We start from the raw sequence: 17,776 nt of genomic DNA, 5'->3' as shown, positions 1-17,776 counted from the left end.
TATGTAAACCTTCTACACTGTGTGTTAGCTCAAAAAATGGCGACACACAGTGTAGGAGGTTAGACCGTTCAAACCCCTCGTTTCTCCCGGCACTAGCCAGGATAAAGGAGGGGGGATGCTGAGAGCTCACTAGAGCGAGGGCTTTTTACCCAATTTTGCAGCATAAAGCAATGTGGTTGCTTTACCACATGGAATGCTGCAATTTTGGGAATGGCTCCATCTAGTGACCAGCAATGGGAAATATTATAAATTAGAATCCAATTGAATCCAATTTATAATATTTCCTGACTCGTGAAAAAAAAAAAAAATTAGAACAATGTTTAATCACCTACACACTAATTGTTTAACTAAAAAAAACAAAACATGTTTTGCTGGCAACACATTCCCTTTAAGTACACATTAGTCATTCCAGGTGCATTTTAGATGGAATATATAATCTTGCACTTTCTCCATCTTTTCCTGGTTATCACTCAGGATACGTTTGTCTACTCCTTGTCAAAATATGCTATTTTTCTCTACAAAGTTTCATAGTTATGCACAAAAGCATGTCTCAGATTTTCTGCAAAACAGCAGTCTTAAGTGAAAATAACTGTCTCATTTCATGTTAATTACTTCTCCTAAGTTAAATTTATTTTGAGAGTATGTGTTCTTTGCAGGTATCACCCTGTGGTCTTATGTCTTAATATGCCATCTGGATGAGTACCTTCCCATTAGTCAAAAGTAACTATGTGTTAGTATTTGCATTTATATTGCATTTTGGTGTAATGCATCTCTCAGCACAGAAATAGCAGTCGATAATATGCTTGATGCTGCCCCCGCATATTACACTTTTAAAGGAACTGCTTTATTCTTAATCAGAGGATCTGCCGGCAAAGCTGCCTCAGCCAGCAGAATTTTAGTGGAATAAATGTAAAGTTGTATGAAGTATTATTTAATTATATGTTGAAAATTATATCTTCCAAACAAAGTGTATTATTAGCAACGGACCATTGATCAGGGCTCTTCTGTTTTCAGTGCTGTGATGATGCTAATCATTGCATTCCCTCCATGTGTCCAAACCCTTTAAGATTCATATCTCTCATTAATTTATTCCAAATGTTGAATTATTCTGTCCTAAAAAGAATCTGTTAACACAATTGAAGTTCTTATTGTTCCTATTATTAGTTAAACACATGTACATAGTTATATAAATTATGCAGGTAGAGTGGTATTGGGCAAATTATGATTGTTGTAGGACATTCTCTGTAACAATATGAACATATAGTTCACTGACATTAAATAAATATATATATATATATATATATATATATATATATATATATATATATATAGATCTCAGTGTGTTATATGATTTAATGTTATGAGTTTTGTAGAGTAGAATTGATAATGAGAAATGGCAGAATGGAGCAGTCGACACTTCCTGCTACCGAAAAATTCTAAATTGTTCTAGGCAAGCACAGGGGATAAAGATGGTAGCCAATTACATAGTTATATAGGTTGAAAAATAACACTTGTCCATCAAGTTAAACCTTGCTCAGATCAAATGTACATCATTTTATAAAGGGACAATATTATATTGGGATCACAGGTTTTCAACTCTCTTTTTATACACTCTAAATCCTTATTTGCTTTTGCAGGTGCTGATTGACATTGAGTGCTGATCCTTTGCTTACATGTAACCAGAATAGCCAGGTCTTTCTTTTGTTTGGTTATCCTTAGTTTTCTGCTATATATTGCAGACGTTGTAATACTATTTCTGCAGCCTAGGTAGATATATTTTTTTGAAATATATAAATGCAAAAAAAAAAAAAAAATGATAATAGCTGATGTATTATCAAATTATTATCTTTTGCATTTATTTTTTTGTATTTATATATTTATAAAAAAAATTGGGATTTATTTTAAGGTCGTTAGTTACAGTATTTGTATTTCTGCGGCTAACTTTAGTTTTGTTTTTACGTTTCCTACTGAGATCTTTGTAGGTCTGAAATGTATTTTCTAAACCCTTATTTTTCAATGTTTTAAATGCTCAATGTTTATTTCTTTTTCTATTCAGTTCTTCCCTAATCAGCCATATTGGACTCCTTTTATTTCTAGACATTTTGCTACCAGAGGGTATAAATTTATAACACAATTTATACAATATATTTGAAAAACCTACTCATTTAGTTTCCGTATTCCTAATAACAAGTACACAATCCATACGTACTTCCCTCATAGCGACCCCGCCATTTAAATGATTAGAAACAGGGGGCAGCCCCCTGTAACGTCACAATCATAAACGACACGATCGTGGGGTGCGGTTGGTGTGCACCACATGAGAGTGTCAGCATCACGATATACTGCAATGCGTTATATCGCTGGTTCAAGTCCCCTAGGGGCATAAGTAAAAAAAACTGTAAAATAAAGTGTATTTTTTAATAAATGAAAGAAAAAAAACTTAAAGTAAAAAGAAACCTTTTCCCATTTTCCCTCAAGCACAATGTAAAAAAATGAAGAATGAACATAACTGGTATTGACGCATAGTCTACACTATTACAGTATATCATTATTTAATGGTGAATGCCGTAAAAAATTAAAACCGCCAGATTCGCTGTTTATTTTGATCACTTCATCTCCCACAAAAAATGGAATAGAAAGTGATCAAAAAGTCTCATGTACGCCAAAATGATACCAATAGAAACTAAAGCTCACCCCGCAAAATATAAGCCCTTATGCCGCTCAATCGACAAAAAAATAGAAAAGCTATGGCTTTCAGAATAATGGCAACAAAACTAAAATTTTATTTATGACAATCCTTTTTTCCTTGTAAAAATAGGAACACATAAAAAAAACATATTAATTTGGTATCCCCGTAATCGCATTGACCCGCAGAATAAAGTTAACATGTTGTTTTTACCACACGGTGGATGCCTTAAAAACAAAACCCCCCAAAAGATTAAGGATTCACTGTATTCTTTTATGAAGCCCGTGGCCCAACAGGTGCACATATAACTCTATAATGTACTTTTGACTCTCAAGCATTGATCACCTGAGCCACAGCTGTAAGTGTCAGGGAACTATTTAAAGAGGCCACCAGATTATCAGTGCCCTATCTCCTACATAGTCTGATCAGCGCTGTAATGTAAATAACAGCAGTGGTTTTTATTTTGAAAAACGATCATTTTTTAGCAAGTTATGAGCAATTTTAGTTTTATGCTAATTAGTTTCTTAAAGACTTTTGACCCTGTGGGTGTTGTAAAGAAGTGTATGAGGCTGACCAATCAGTGACCAATCAGCGTCATACACTTCTCATTGTTCCAGCCCAGCTTCTTTCACTGCACTGTGGATCATGCTGGGCTGGAACAATGAGAAGTGTATGACGCTGATTGGTCACTGATTAGACACATGACCCCAGAGTGCAGCATAGAAGCGAGTGAAGTTTTCCGTAGATCAGTTTCCGTTTGAATCCACATTAGAATTGGAAAATTTAGCAATCTGAGCGACTTTTAAGCCCTTCCCGCTGCAGCCATTTTTCGGATTTTCACTTTTTTATTTTCTGTCGATATAGCCATATGAGGGCTTGTTTTTTGCAGAACTAGTTTTAGATTTTTACAACACCATTTATTGTACTATATAATGTAATGTAAAACTGGAAAAAATTTCTTTGTAGGGTGGAATGGGAAGAAAAAATTCTCCATTTTGGGGGGGGGGGTTTGTTTTTACGGCATTCACCGTGCGGTTAAACCGCATATTAACTTTATTCTGCGGGTCAATATGATTAAGGGGATACCAATTTTATATATTTTCTTTTATGTTTTGCTACTTTTACAGGTAAGAAACTGATTTGTTTCCGTATTCGGAGAGCCATAACTTTTTTATTTTTCCGTTGATTGAGCGGTATGAGGGCTTATTATTTGCAGGGTGAGCTGTAGTTTCTATCGGTATAATTTTGGGGTACATGACACTTTTTAATCACTTTTTATTTCATTTTTTTTGCGGGACATGATGTGACCAAAAAACAGCGATAATGACATTTCAATCTTTTTTTTACGGCGTTCACCGTGCAAATTAAATAATTTTATATTGTAATAGTTTGGATTTTCACAGACGCGGCAATACCGGTTCTGTTACTTTTTATTTTACATTGTGCTAAGGGAAAATGAGAAAAGGGGGGTTTTCTTGAACTTTTATATAGATATATGAGCTTGAGAAAGGTTCAGGTGTGAACCGAAACGTTGCTCATTATTTATATCTCCTTGGTGCTGTTACTTATCTTCTGTTCCTGCCATTGTTATATATAAGTATTTGATCCCTTGCTGATTTTGTAAGTTTGCCCACTGTCAAAGACATGAACAGTCTAGAATTTTTAGGCTAGGTTAATTTTACCAGTGAAAGATAGATTATATAAAAAATAAATAAAAAAAATCACATAGTCAAAATTATATATATTTATTTGCATTGTGCACAGAGAAATAAGTATTTGATCCCCTACCAACCATTAAGAGTTCAGCCTCCTCCAGACCAGTTACACGCTCCAAATCAACTTGGTGCCTGCATTAAAGACAGCTGTCTTAAATAGTCACCTGTATAAAAGACTCCTGTCCACAGACTCAATTAATCAGTCTGACTCTAACCTCTACAACATGGGCAAGACCAAAGAGCTTTCTAAGGATGTCAGGGACAAGATCATAGACCTGCACAAGGCTGGAATGGGCTACAAATCCATAAGTAAGACACTGGGGGAGAAGGAGACAACTGTTGGTGCAATAGTAAGAAAATTGAAGACATACAAAATGACTCTCAATCGATATCGATCTGGGGCTCCATGCAAAATCTCACCTCGTGGGGTATCCTTGATCCTGAGGAAGGTAAGAGCTCAGCCGAAAACTACACGGGGGGAACTTGTTAATGATCTCAAGGCAGTTGGGACCATAGTCACCAAGAAAACCATTGGTAACACATTACGCCGTAATGGATTAAAATCCTGCAGTGCCCGCGAGGTCCCCCTGCTCAAGAAGGCACATGTACAGGCCCGTCTGAAGTTTGCAAATGCACATCTGGATGATTCTGAGAGTGATTGGGAGAAGGTGCTGTGGTCAGATGAGACTAAAATTGAGCTCTTTAGCATTAACTCAACTCGCCGTGTTTGGAGGAAGAGAAATGCTGCCTATGACCCAAAGAACACCGTCCCCACTGTCAAGCAGGGAGGTGGAAACATTATGTTTTGGGGGTGTTTCTCTGCTAAGGGCACAGGACTACTTCACCGCATCAATGGGAGAACGGATGGAGCCATGTACCGTCAAATCCTGAGTGACAACCTCCTTCCCTCCACCAGGACATTAAAAATGGCTCGTGGCTTGGTCTTCCAGCACGATAATGACCCGAAACATACAGCCAAGGTAACAAAGGAGTGGCTCAAATAGAAGCATATTAAGGTCATGGAGAGGCCTAGCCAGTTTCCAGACCTTAATCCCATCGAAAACTTATGGAGGGAGCTGAAGATCCGAGTTGCCAAGCGACAGCCTCGAAATCTTAATGATTTACAGATGATATGCAAAGAGGAGTGGTCCAAAATTCCATCTAACATGTGTGCAAACCTCATCATCAACTACAAAAACCATCTGACTGCTGTGCTTGCCAACAAGGGTTTTGCCACCAAGTATTAAGTCTTGTTTGCCAAAGGGATCAAATACTTATTTCTCTGTGCACAATGAAAATAAATATATATAATTTTGACAATGTGATTTTCTGTTTTTTTTTTTTATATAATCTATCTCTCACTGGTAAAATTAACCTAGCCTAAAAATTCTAGACTGTTCATGTCTTTGACAGTGGGCAAACTTACAAAATCAGCAAGGGATAAAATACTTATTTCCTTCACTGTATATATATATATATATACATATACATTACCATTCAAAAGTTTAGGGTCACTTAGAAATGTCCTTATTTTTTAAAGAAAAGCACAGTTTTTTTTCAATGAAGATAACATTAAATTTATCAGAAATACACTCTATACATTGTTAATGTGCTAAATGACTATTCTAGCTGCAAACGTCTGATTTTTAATGCAATATCTACATAGGTGTATAGAGGCCCATTTCCAGCAACCATCACTCCAGTGTTCGATTGGTACATTGTGTTTGCTAACTGTGTTAGAAGGCTAAAGGATGATTAGAAAACACTTGAAACCCCTTGTGCAATTACGTTAGCACTGCTGTAAACAGTTTTGCTGTTTAGAGGAGCATTAAAACTGACCTTCCTTTGAGCTAGTTGAGAATCTGGAGCATTACATTTGTGGGTTTGATTAAACTCTCCAAATGGCTAGAAAAAGAGAGCTTTCATGTGAAACTCGACAGTCTATTCTTGTTCTTAGAAATGAAGGCTATTCCATGCGAGAAATTGCGAAGAAACTGAAGATTTCCTTCAACGGTGTGTACTACTCCCTTCAGAGGACAGCACAAACAGGCTCTAACCAGAGTAGAAAGAGAAGTGGGAGGCCCAGCTGCACAACTGAGCAACAAGACAAGTACATTAGAGTCTCTAGTTTGAGAAATAGACGCCTCACAGGTCCTCAACTGGCAGCTTCATTAAATAGTACCCGCAAAATGCCAGTGTCAACGTCTACAGTGAAGAGGCGACTCCGGGATGCTGGCCTTCAGGGCAGAGTGGCAAAGAAAAAGCCATATCTGAGACTGGCTAATAAAAGGAAAAGATTAATATGGGCAAAAGCACACAGACATTGGACAGAGGAAGATTGGAAAAAAGTGTTATGGACAGACGATTCGAAGTTTGAGGTTTTTGGATCACACAGAAGAACATTTGTGAGACGCAGAACAACTGAAAAGATGCTAGAAGAGTGCCTGATGCCATCTGTCAAGCATGGTGGAGGTGATGTGATGGTCTGGGGTTGCTTTGGTGCTGGTAAAGTGGGAGATTTGTACAAGGTAAAAGGGATTTTGAATAAGGAAGGCTATCACTCCATTTTGCAACGCCATGCCATACCCTGTGGACAGCGCTTGATTGGAGCCAATTTCATCCTACAACAGGACAATGACCCAAAGCACACCTCCAAATTAGGCAAGAACTATTTAGGGAAGAAGCAGGCAGCTGGTATTCTATCTGTAATGGAGTGGCCAGCGCAGTCACCATATCTCAACCCCATAGATCTGTTGTGGGAGCAGCTTGACCGTATGGTACGCAAGAAGTGCCCATCAAGCCAATCCAACTTGTGGGAGGGTCTTCTGTAAGCATGGGGTGAAATTTCTCCCGATTACCTCAGCAAATTAACATCTAGAATGCCAAAGGTCTGCAATGCTGTAATTGCTGCAAATGGAGCATTCTTTGACGAAAGCAAAGCTTGAAGGAGAAAATTATTATTTTAAATAAAAATCATTATTTCTAACCTTGGCAATGTCTTGACTATATTTTCTAGTCATTTTGCAACTCATTTGATAAATATAAGTGTGAGTTTTCATGGAAAACACAAAATTGTCTGGGTGACCCCAAACTTTTGAACGGTAATGTGTATATATATATATATATATATATATATATATATATATATATATATATATATACATATAAACTTAATTTAGCACTAGTCCCCCTAGGGGACTTGAACCAGCAATTCTTGGATCGCTTGCATGATACACTGCAAGTATTGCAGTATATAGTTATACTGTCAGCTTCCTATGAAGCTTCATAGGAGTACAAAGATGGCAGACCTGCCATGCCAACTATCGGACCTCCGCGATCACGTCGCGGGGGTGGTGATGCAACGTCACAGCGGGCCGCCTCCCTGTTTCTAACCGCTAAGATGCTGCAGTTGTTTTTACACACAGCTGACATGCTCATTGGATAAAGTAGGCTCAGCCCGTGAGCCCACTAAATACTCCTCCACCCGACCTGCGCCTTATATATACATATCACGGATATCGGGAAGGATTTAAAGCGGCATGGTCAATGCTGCTAGACTAGCCGGGGCCAATATTTCAAAAACTGCCAACCTTATGGGGTTTTCTCATTAAACGGTGTCGATAATGGTGGGTTTTATTGTGCAACAGTGTTTTAAATAGTCTGATCGAGGAAAAAAATCAAATGAAGGGGGATCCTGTAGACGTTAACAACTTTTTAACAACTCATCAACTACAGGAATCAGAGGAGAATGTTAAGAATCGTTCTGGCGAACCTGCGGCACACAGTCAAGCAAATTGAAGCCGAATACAATGCTTGTTCACCAACCAACGTGTAGAATGCACAACTCAGCGTTTCTTAACACGAATGGACCGTAACAGCTGATAAACAATTTTACTGCCATTACAGAAAGGCAAGACTCCAGTGCACAAAAGAGGGCAAAAATTGTATTACTGAGGAATGGAAAACCATCAGATGTATCCAGGTTTTTGTTGCACCATGCAGATGGGAGGGTCACAATTTGTCACAATCAGCATGAACTGATGAAATCTTCCGGTCAGGTGTCAACAGTTCAGGCTGGTGGAGGTGGATTAATGGTGTGGGTAATGTGTTTTTGGCACACCCTAGATCCTCTCATACCTGTGGATGAAGTTTTGTAGGGCTTACTTAAGCATTAAAGGGGTTGTCCTGGCACGGGTCAGTTTTTTTTATATTGATGACCTATCCACAGGATAGTTCATCAGTATATGATCAGTGGGGTTCCGACACCTGGACCCTGCACCGATCGGCTGTTACGGCTGTCTCCGAGCATCGGATGTTATGCAGTGACCAGTGTCTAAAACAGATGTCTCCGTACACTGCATAGCAGACGTGCTGGAGTACTGAAACTCTGCTTGTATGCATTTGAATAGGAGTAGAGCTGCAGTACTCCAGCATGGCCACTATACTGTGCCAGGTGGCATCTGCTTCTTGTACGGACATTCGGTGCCCAGAGGCAGCCGGAACAGCTGATCAGTGCAGTGTCTGGGTGTCGGACCCCCACGTATCATATACTGATGACCTTTCCTGTGGATAGGTCATCAGTATGAAAAATGGCTTAGTGCCAGGACAACCCCTTTAAGCATTGTAGCCCACCAAGTTTGTCCCTTAATGGCAGTGTATAGTGGCCAGTGTATATCTATACAGCAGCAGTGTCTATGTAAGTGTGGACTATGTAAAATGCTTCTCTTATAGCTGCAATCCCTAAAACAAAACCAAAACTTTGGAGCAGGTTTAGAGATCTGTTATTTTAGTGTTAATAGTTTAGTGTTATTTCTGAAGTAATTTAGAAACAAAAGAACAAAAAATAGCACCAAGATTACCCCTCCCTAGTGATTTTGTTGTTCAGTAATCAAATAGTTCATAAAGTTTATAAAGTATTTTTTTAGTTGCTATCTTGTATGAATTGAAGGGGTTTCTGAGTATATAAAAATAAAAATGTTAGGTGTCAAATTCCAAAAAATAAAATGTCAAATATACTTACTGCAGTGATTCCATCCTGTTTCCATTTAGCAGCTCACAGGGACCCCACTAGTCCTCTGTGTGCGTCGCTGCATGATGACATGACATCAATTACTGGTCAGAGTAAACGAGACGTCATTACAGCGAAAAAAATAAATTAGCCCTTGTTTCCCGGGTACCAAATGAATACTTCCTAATCTGTACTATTCTTTGCTTGTCATTACAGGGACACACACATACAGAGGACTGGTAGGTGAGGAATGGGAGAGAATCTTTGCAGTATATTTGAAAGTTTATTAGTTTTGGATTTAAAAACACCTTTCTTTTGTTCTGAGCTCAGTGGGACAAGCTCATTTTGCACTAAAGAAAAAGCTGGCATTGGAAAGTGCCAAAAAATTCCATCTTTCCCCATGGACCACTTGAACACCATTCTCAGGTGTTCAGTGGTTTAAAAAACAACCTACAAGCGCACAAGCGCAAGGGACATGACATCCCAATTAAGTATGAAAATAAATACCATGGATAATAAGAAAATATATAACTTTATTAGTACATAACAATACATGGTATAACGATATTAGATATAATGAAAAATATGGCGGATCATATATCTAAAGGAGTAGCGATCTGGTAAGGATGACAACATACCATAAGGAACACAAGAAAAACCAACCTCAAACAACGTCCCAATACTAACATGCCATGGATACAAGTAAAATGAAATGTCAAATAAAAGAAGTATGTATGGCTATATATATGTTGGAAAAATAATGCCCGTTACAAAGAGTGCATAGCCTCCTGACGAAGCCGGTCGCAGGTGAAACGCGCGTCGAGGCGTTCCTATGCCATCTCTCCACGTCCCCTGCTTTCATCATGTCTACAGGTATCTGACATTTTTTACTTTTTCTATCTGGCATTCATTTGTATATTTTGGTTTGCATACACGCTATTTATCCATAGCATATCTGTGCTATGCACTGTTTGTAACGGGCATTATTTTTCCAACATATATATAGCCATACATACTTCTTTTATTTGACATTTCATTTTACTTGTATCCATGGCATGTTAGTATTGGGACGTTGTTTGAGGTTGGTTTTTCTTGTGTTCCCTATGGTATGTTGTCATCCTTACCAGATCGCTACTCCTTTAGATATATGATCCGCCATATTTTTCATTATATCTAATATCGTTATACCATGTATTGTTATGTACTAATAAAGTTATATATTTTCTTATTATCCATGGTATTTATTTTCATACTTTATTGGGATGTTATGTCCCTTGCGCTTGTGCGCTTGTAGGTTGTTTCCTAATTTGTTTGGGGATCTCCCCTTGTCTCGCTGTACCCTGTTTTGAGGTTTGTTGTAGGTTTACTGTTCAGTGGTTTAAAGACATAAGTAAAGACTGCAAATATTCCATTCTAAAGTACAGTCTGTTGAAGGTACTATTGATAAAATAGAGAAATACATTAAAGGGGTTGTACAGTCCCTAAAAATTGATGGCCCATCCTCAGGACTCCCGGGACCCACGCAGATCAGCTGTTTTGAAGGGTTGCAGCACTGTACGAGCGCTACTTCCCCTTCATTTGTACTTGCTCACTGTGAATTGTCAACACGGATGCTGCGGCTATTCACATTATTGCAGCCTTCTCACATTCACTTCAATGGGAGAAGGCTGTAATAATGTGAATCGCTGCTACATGTGTCGACGATTAACAGTGAACAAGTAGAAATGAAGGGGAAGCAGCGCTGTGGCCCCTTCAAAACAGCTGATCGGCGGGGGTTCCAGGAGTTGGACGCCAAGCGATCAGCTATTGATGGCCTATCCTGAGGATAGGCCATCAATTGTTAGGGACTGGAAAACCTCTTTAATCAGTGATTCCCTATTGCAATGAAAATGCTTAAAATGTGAAGCTCCATGGGGCATTTTACAATACCCACATAATATCATCACGCAGGGCCAAACAATATGACGGTAACATTTCGATATAATATAATACAAAGAGATTTATAGGATGATTGAGACAGCAACCTTTGCTAAGACCCCCACCGTCACTGAAATGGAAGTGCAGAAGCTGAGCACCCCGCTTTTTCGACTGTGATCGGTGCTCCTTGTTAAGCTGAAGACGGCTCACATAGATGAAATTATGAATTATGATCTTATGAACCTTGTAAGTGCCTCTTTTCCCTATTATGGTAGATGATGGTTGAAATACGATTGTGCCAATGTAATTTTCTAATATTTTTTCCTAATAAGTACATGCTACAGAAGACTCTCACAGCAAACTATAAGACATAGGGTTAACTAGAAAGCAGTCACTGCTCTAGCATGCACCATATGGAATATTTTGGCCCATCACAATTCTTGCAAGGGGTCCTTTCTTCTGAGATGTAAAACATTATTCACTGCACCATAGACACAATATCACAGAATTTTGACTAGTAATGTACAAAATTTTTATTTTGTCAGGGAACTCTAAGCACAAGGGAACATGTAGGATTTGAGTAACATTTAGAAGATGCTGCAAATCTGTAACCTAGTAAATTAATTCTACCATCTCTAATCATATATTAGCTATAGGTCATCAACTAGCTAAAAAAAACAAAACTGTGGTAATGAATTAGTCAATGAATATATATGAATCGAAGTTGCGGAAAAAGTACATTTATGATACAAAGAAAGGGAAAATCTAATGAAAAAAATTATTTCTGCATTTGACTGTCAATACCTGCATATTTGCTCAACATATTGTTTAAGAGGCAGATTATGAAGGTGATATAATATGCATGTGTAATTATGTTTGATGTCAATCTAAATACACAAAATAATCCCATGACTGTATTTAATTAAAATCAACAAACGTGAAAAAATAATATAGGCATCTGTATTTGAGATACATTGGGGAAAATTTATAAAGGAATGGCATTTCACACGCCAGTCTTAATATACAGAACGGTGGAGTAAGATGCGCCTAATAAATTAAATAAGCAAATCTCTAGCCATCCATGCGGTAGAGAGCGAAATATATGCTAACTGTAGATTTGTGCTATAATTTCAGCTATTTTCTGGCATAATTTATAGTAAATTTGTCGGGCCCCTCCTAATAAGCCCCACCCACTTTGAGAAAAGCTTGTGAGCAGGGAAATCGGCAGAAAATGTAAAAACGTTCTTGCAAATTGTAACTTTTGTGCCGTTTGCGACTTATCTACACCAGAAAATTGGCATATATAAAAGTTAATAAATCCCCTTCATTGGGTTTAGGTATCACATCTCATCTCCCTGCTCTACACAATTGGATTTGCATTGTACGTTTCTAATCTTCTACTCCAGTAAATACAGAGATAAATAAGCAAATATCTAAATACATAAAGATAGAAATACTACACATACAAGTGTAGGAATTTCTGTAGGTACATCAATCATGCTTTCTAGACTAGTAGAAGTCCAAGTATACTTAATCAGCTTTTACAGTGTAAATACAATTTTCATTCACTAAAGGCTGAAAGATCTAATTCATCTTCATTAGGTCACAAATTAAGGCTCATATGTTTGTGCTGAAAGTAGTAATTCTGTAACCTTTCCATTGTTGTATTGGAACAGTATTATTATTATATGCTACCATCTAGAATATACTGTGCTTACATAAATATTTTAAATATAGTCTGTTAGAAAGTACGAATGAAGCATATAGTAGGTTGACCATATGTGTCTGTAAAATGTAATTCAATTGTTTTTCTTGTGAACATCGAGATGCGTGTGAAGAAATGCATACTCTCTAATGTAATTTCTGCTTAGTTTTGTTTTATTGAAATATTTTTCAAGCAATGGTTACAGCGAAGCAATAACAATACAATCATATATATATATATATATATATATATATATATATATATATATACCCTACCGTTCAAAAGTTTGGGGTCACCCAGACAATTTTGTGTTTTCCATGAAAACTCACACTTATATTTATCAAATGAGTTGCAAAATGAGTTGCAAAATGACTAGAAAATATAGTCGAGACATTGGCAAGGTTAGAAATAATGATTAGCCCAGACCATCACATTACCTCCACCATGCTTGACAGATGGCGTCAGGCACTTTTCCAGCATCTTTTCAGTTGTTCTGCATCTCACAAATGTTCTTCTGTGTGATCCAAACACCTCAAACTTCGAATCGTCTGTCCATAACACTTTTTTCCAATCTTCCTCTGTCCAATGTCTGTGTGCTTTTGCCCATATTAATCTTTTCCTTTTATTAGCCAGTCTCAGATATGGCTTTTTCTTTGCCACTCTGCCCTGAAGGCCGGCATCCCGGAGTCGCCTCTTCACTGTAGACATTGACACTGGCGTTTTGCGGGTACTATTTAATGAAGCTGCCAGTTGAGGACCTGTGAGGCGTCTATTTCTCAAACTAGAGACTCTAATGTACTTGTCTTGTTGCTCAGTTGTGCAGCGGGGCCTCCCACTTCTCTTTCTACTCTGGTTAGAGCCTGTTTGTGCTGTCCTCTGAAGGGAGTAGTACACACCGTTGTAGGAAATCTTCAGTTTCTTGGCAATTTCTCGCATGGAATAGCCTTCATTTCTAAGAACAAGAATAGACCGTCGAGTTTCACATGAAAGCTGTCTTTTTCTAGCCATTTTGAGAGCTTAATCGAACCCAAAAATGTAATGTTCCAGATTCTCAACTAGCTCAAAGGAAGGTCAGTTTTACAGCTCCTCTAAACAGCAAAACTGTTTACAGCGGTGCTAACATAATTGCACAAGGGTTTTCAAGTGTTTTCTAATCATCCATTAGCCTTCTAACACAGTTAGCAAACACAATGTACCATTAGAACACTGGAGTGATGGTTGCTGGAAATGGGCCTCTATACACCTATGTAGATATTGCATTCAAAACCAGACGTTTGCAGCTAGAATAGTCATTTAGCACATTAACAAAGTAGAGTGTATTTCTGATTAATTTAATGTTATCTTCATTGAAAAAAAACTGTGCTTTTCTTGCAAAAATAAGGAAATTTCTAAGTGACCCTAAACTTTTTAACGGTAGTGAATATATATATATATGTCATGCCCATGGCCACTCACTTCCTGATGGCCACAGCCATAGATCTGCGAGCGCTGGCCCCAGCCTCAGGAGACGCCAGCGCTCACTTCCGCTTACCTCGGCCGGGTCCTGTATTGTGCGCACGCACGCTCGTGACCGCTCTTAAAGGGCCAGCGAGCGCACCTGATTTAAAGTGAAAATTAGCCCATGAGCACCCTGGACTAAAAGAGGGGACCAGCCCCTTCCTGCCTTGCCTGAGCATTATTTATTCTTACCTTAAGTTTGTCTAAGCAAATGGTCTCCTAGTGTTTCCCAGTTGCCAGTGTTTCCCGTTCCTGCTACCTGTAACCTGTATCCCGTGCTATCCTGGTTAGGTGGCATGTTGATCTGAAGTTATGCTGTGCTGTGTTCCACGCCTGGCACCTGCCTGCTGCCTAGTCCCATCCGAGCCTGTCTTGCTACTGTCTGAGCTGGCCACAGGTACGCTATACGAACTATAGACTGTGACCTGTGTCCTGTTGGCCAGCTGCCATACCATCAAGATGGTACGCCCCAGTGGGTCCACGTACCCAACATGACAATTTTTATATCTATATACAGGGTGGGCCATTTATATGGATACACCTAAATAAAATGGGAATGGTTGGTTATATTAACTTCCTGTTTGTGGCACATTAGTATATGGGAGGGGGGAAACTTTTCAAGCTGGGTGTTGACCATGGCGGCCATTTTGAAGTCGGCCATTTTGTATCCAACTTTAGTTTTTTCAATGGGAAGAGGGTCATGTGACACATCAAACTTATCGAGAATTTCACAAGAAAAACAATGGTGTGCTTGGTTTTAACGTAACTTTATTCTTTCATGAGTTATTTACAAGTTTCTGACCACTTATAAAATGTGTTCAAAGTGCTGCCCATTGTGTTGGATTGTCAATGCAACCCTCTTCTCCCACTCTTCACACACTGATAGCAACACCGCAGAAGAAATGCTAGCACAGGCTTCCAGTATCCGTAGTTTCAGTTGCTGCACATCTCGTATCTTCACAGCCTAGACAATTGCCTTCAGATGACCCCAAAGATAAAAGTCTAAGGGGGTCAGATCGGGAGACCATTCAACTGGCCCACGATGACCAATCCACTTTCCAGGAAACTGTTCATCTAGGAATGCTCGGACCTGACACCCATAATGTGGTGGTGCACCATCTTGTTAGAGAAACTCAGGGAACGTGCCAGCTTCAGTGCATAAAGAGGGAAACACATCATCATGTAGCAATTTCAGATATCCCGTGGCCTTGAGGTTTCCATTGATGAAGAATGGCCCCACTATCTTTGTACCCCATATACCACACCATACCATCAATTTTTGTGTTCCAACAGTCTTGGAGGGATCTATCCAATGTGGGTTAGTGTCAGACCAATAGCGGTGGTTTTGTTTGTTAACTTCACCATTCACATAAAAGTTTGCCTCATCACTGAACAAAATGTTCTGTGTAAACTGAGGGTCCTGTTACAATTTTTGTTTTGCCCACTCTGCAAATTCAGTGCGCCGATCTGGGTCATCCTTGTTGAGATGCTGCAGCAGCTGGAGTTTGTAAGGGTGCCATTTGTGAGTAGCTAATATCCGCCGAAGGGATGTTCGACTGATGCCACTCTCCATTGACATGCGGCGAGTGCTACGCTGTGGGCTCTTGCTGAATGAAGATAGGACAGCCACTGATGTTTCTTCATTAGTGACAGTTTTCATGCGTCCACATTTGGGCAAATCCAACACTGAACCAGTTTCACGAAATTTAGCAAGCAGTTTGCAAACTGTAGCATGGGAGATGGATGGTCTCGTAGGGTGTCTTGCATTGAAATCTGCTGCAATGACCCGGGTACTGCGTTCACCAGACATCAACACAATTTCTATCCGCTCCTCACGTGTTAACCTCTGCGACATGTCAATGGCTGTAAACAAAGAGAAGCTTGTAAATAACTCATGAAAGAATAAAGTAACGTTAAAACCAAGAACACCATTGTTTTTCTTGTGAAATTCTCGATAAGTTTGATGTGTCACATGACCCTCTTCCCATTGAAAAAACTAAAGTTTTATACAAAATGGCTGACATCAAAATGGCCGCCATGGTCAACACCCAGCTTGAAAAGTTTCCCCCTCCCATATACTAATGTGCCACAAACAGGAAGTTAATATCACCAACCATTCCCATTTTATTTAGGTGAATCCATATAAATGGCCCACCCTGTATATATATATATATATATATATATATATATATATATACCTTTATGCATGTCACCGACTTGGTGGTGACTTCTAGTACACTTAATAATCTATTTTATTATTCCTTATATCATACATCTCAGCTACGGTAGAATCTGTTTCTAAGTGGGAACTGTTTCCCTAGACAGTGTCAGTCACAAGCTCTCCAGTACAAATTAGCAAAATGTTCCAAAATTTTCATGATCTGCATATCTGATGGGTGAATTTCCTATTACAGATCCGTCTTTGGCACATAGGAGTGAACAGAGGCTGGAATATGGAAACATCAATTCATATTTTAGCCTTCACTGTCTCACAAGAAGCAAATACAGTTATATTAATAGGAAAATTGCCTTTTAGGGGTACGCCAGAGAAACAAATTTCCAAGATTTTTCTCATCTCTCTATGTCCCATAAACAGTGTCAATGCAAATGCTTTTAAACAGCACCAGCTACAAATAGAGTAATAGCTGCAATACCCCTAAATATAGTGCCAGTTACAATGCCCAATATAGTACTCATCTCCTTCCCATTCCCTGACCATTGTCCTCTGCAGTTACATGTGAGCAACCAGTCAGCAAACACTTACATGTAACAATTTCTTCCCATGCCAAAAGTCAGAGGAAGAGGATGAACTTCCTTTTCAACAGGGGCAATCTCATCTAAATATAATCTTTTTATTTTTCTGTGTATGTAAAATAGCATTGCTTTGACACTTTGATATATATTTTGTATATGAGGTTCTGTTCTGGAGTACCTAATAGCAGTAATCTTAACTGATTTTCCCTATTGCTGGGATGTTAGTTACTATAGACGTATACAAGTTTTCAAAAAAATATTATGGGTGCAAATAATTATAATTTATAATTATATTAATTTAAACTCTCATTTGCTTGAAATGTTAGTATTTTTGATCAATTTAAAATCAAGCAGTTGCTCCAGACTCATGTAAATGTATTTGATTAAGCAAGAAGGTTCACAGAAAAATAGAAGAACACTTGTGTCTGAGGACGATAGGGTCCTCTTACTTATCACTGCACTTACCCCATCATGCTTTCTCTGTAGAGGTACAT

The sequence above is a fragment of the Rhinoderma darwinii genome, chromosome 8 (genome assembly GCF_050947455.1).
Source record: "Rhinoderma darwinii isolate aRhiDar2 chromosome 8, aRhiDar2.hap1, whole genome shotgun sequence".
NCBI classification, from domain to species: Eukaryota; Metazoa; Chordata; class Amphibia; order Anura; family Rhinodermatidae; genus Rhinoderma; species Rhinoderma darwinii.
Note: the sequence above shows the minus strand (reverse complement) of the source record.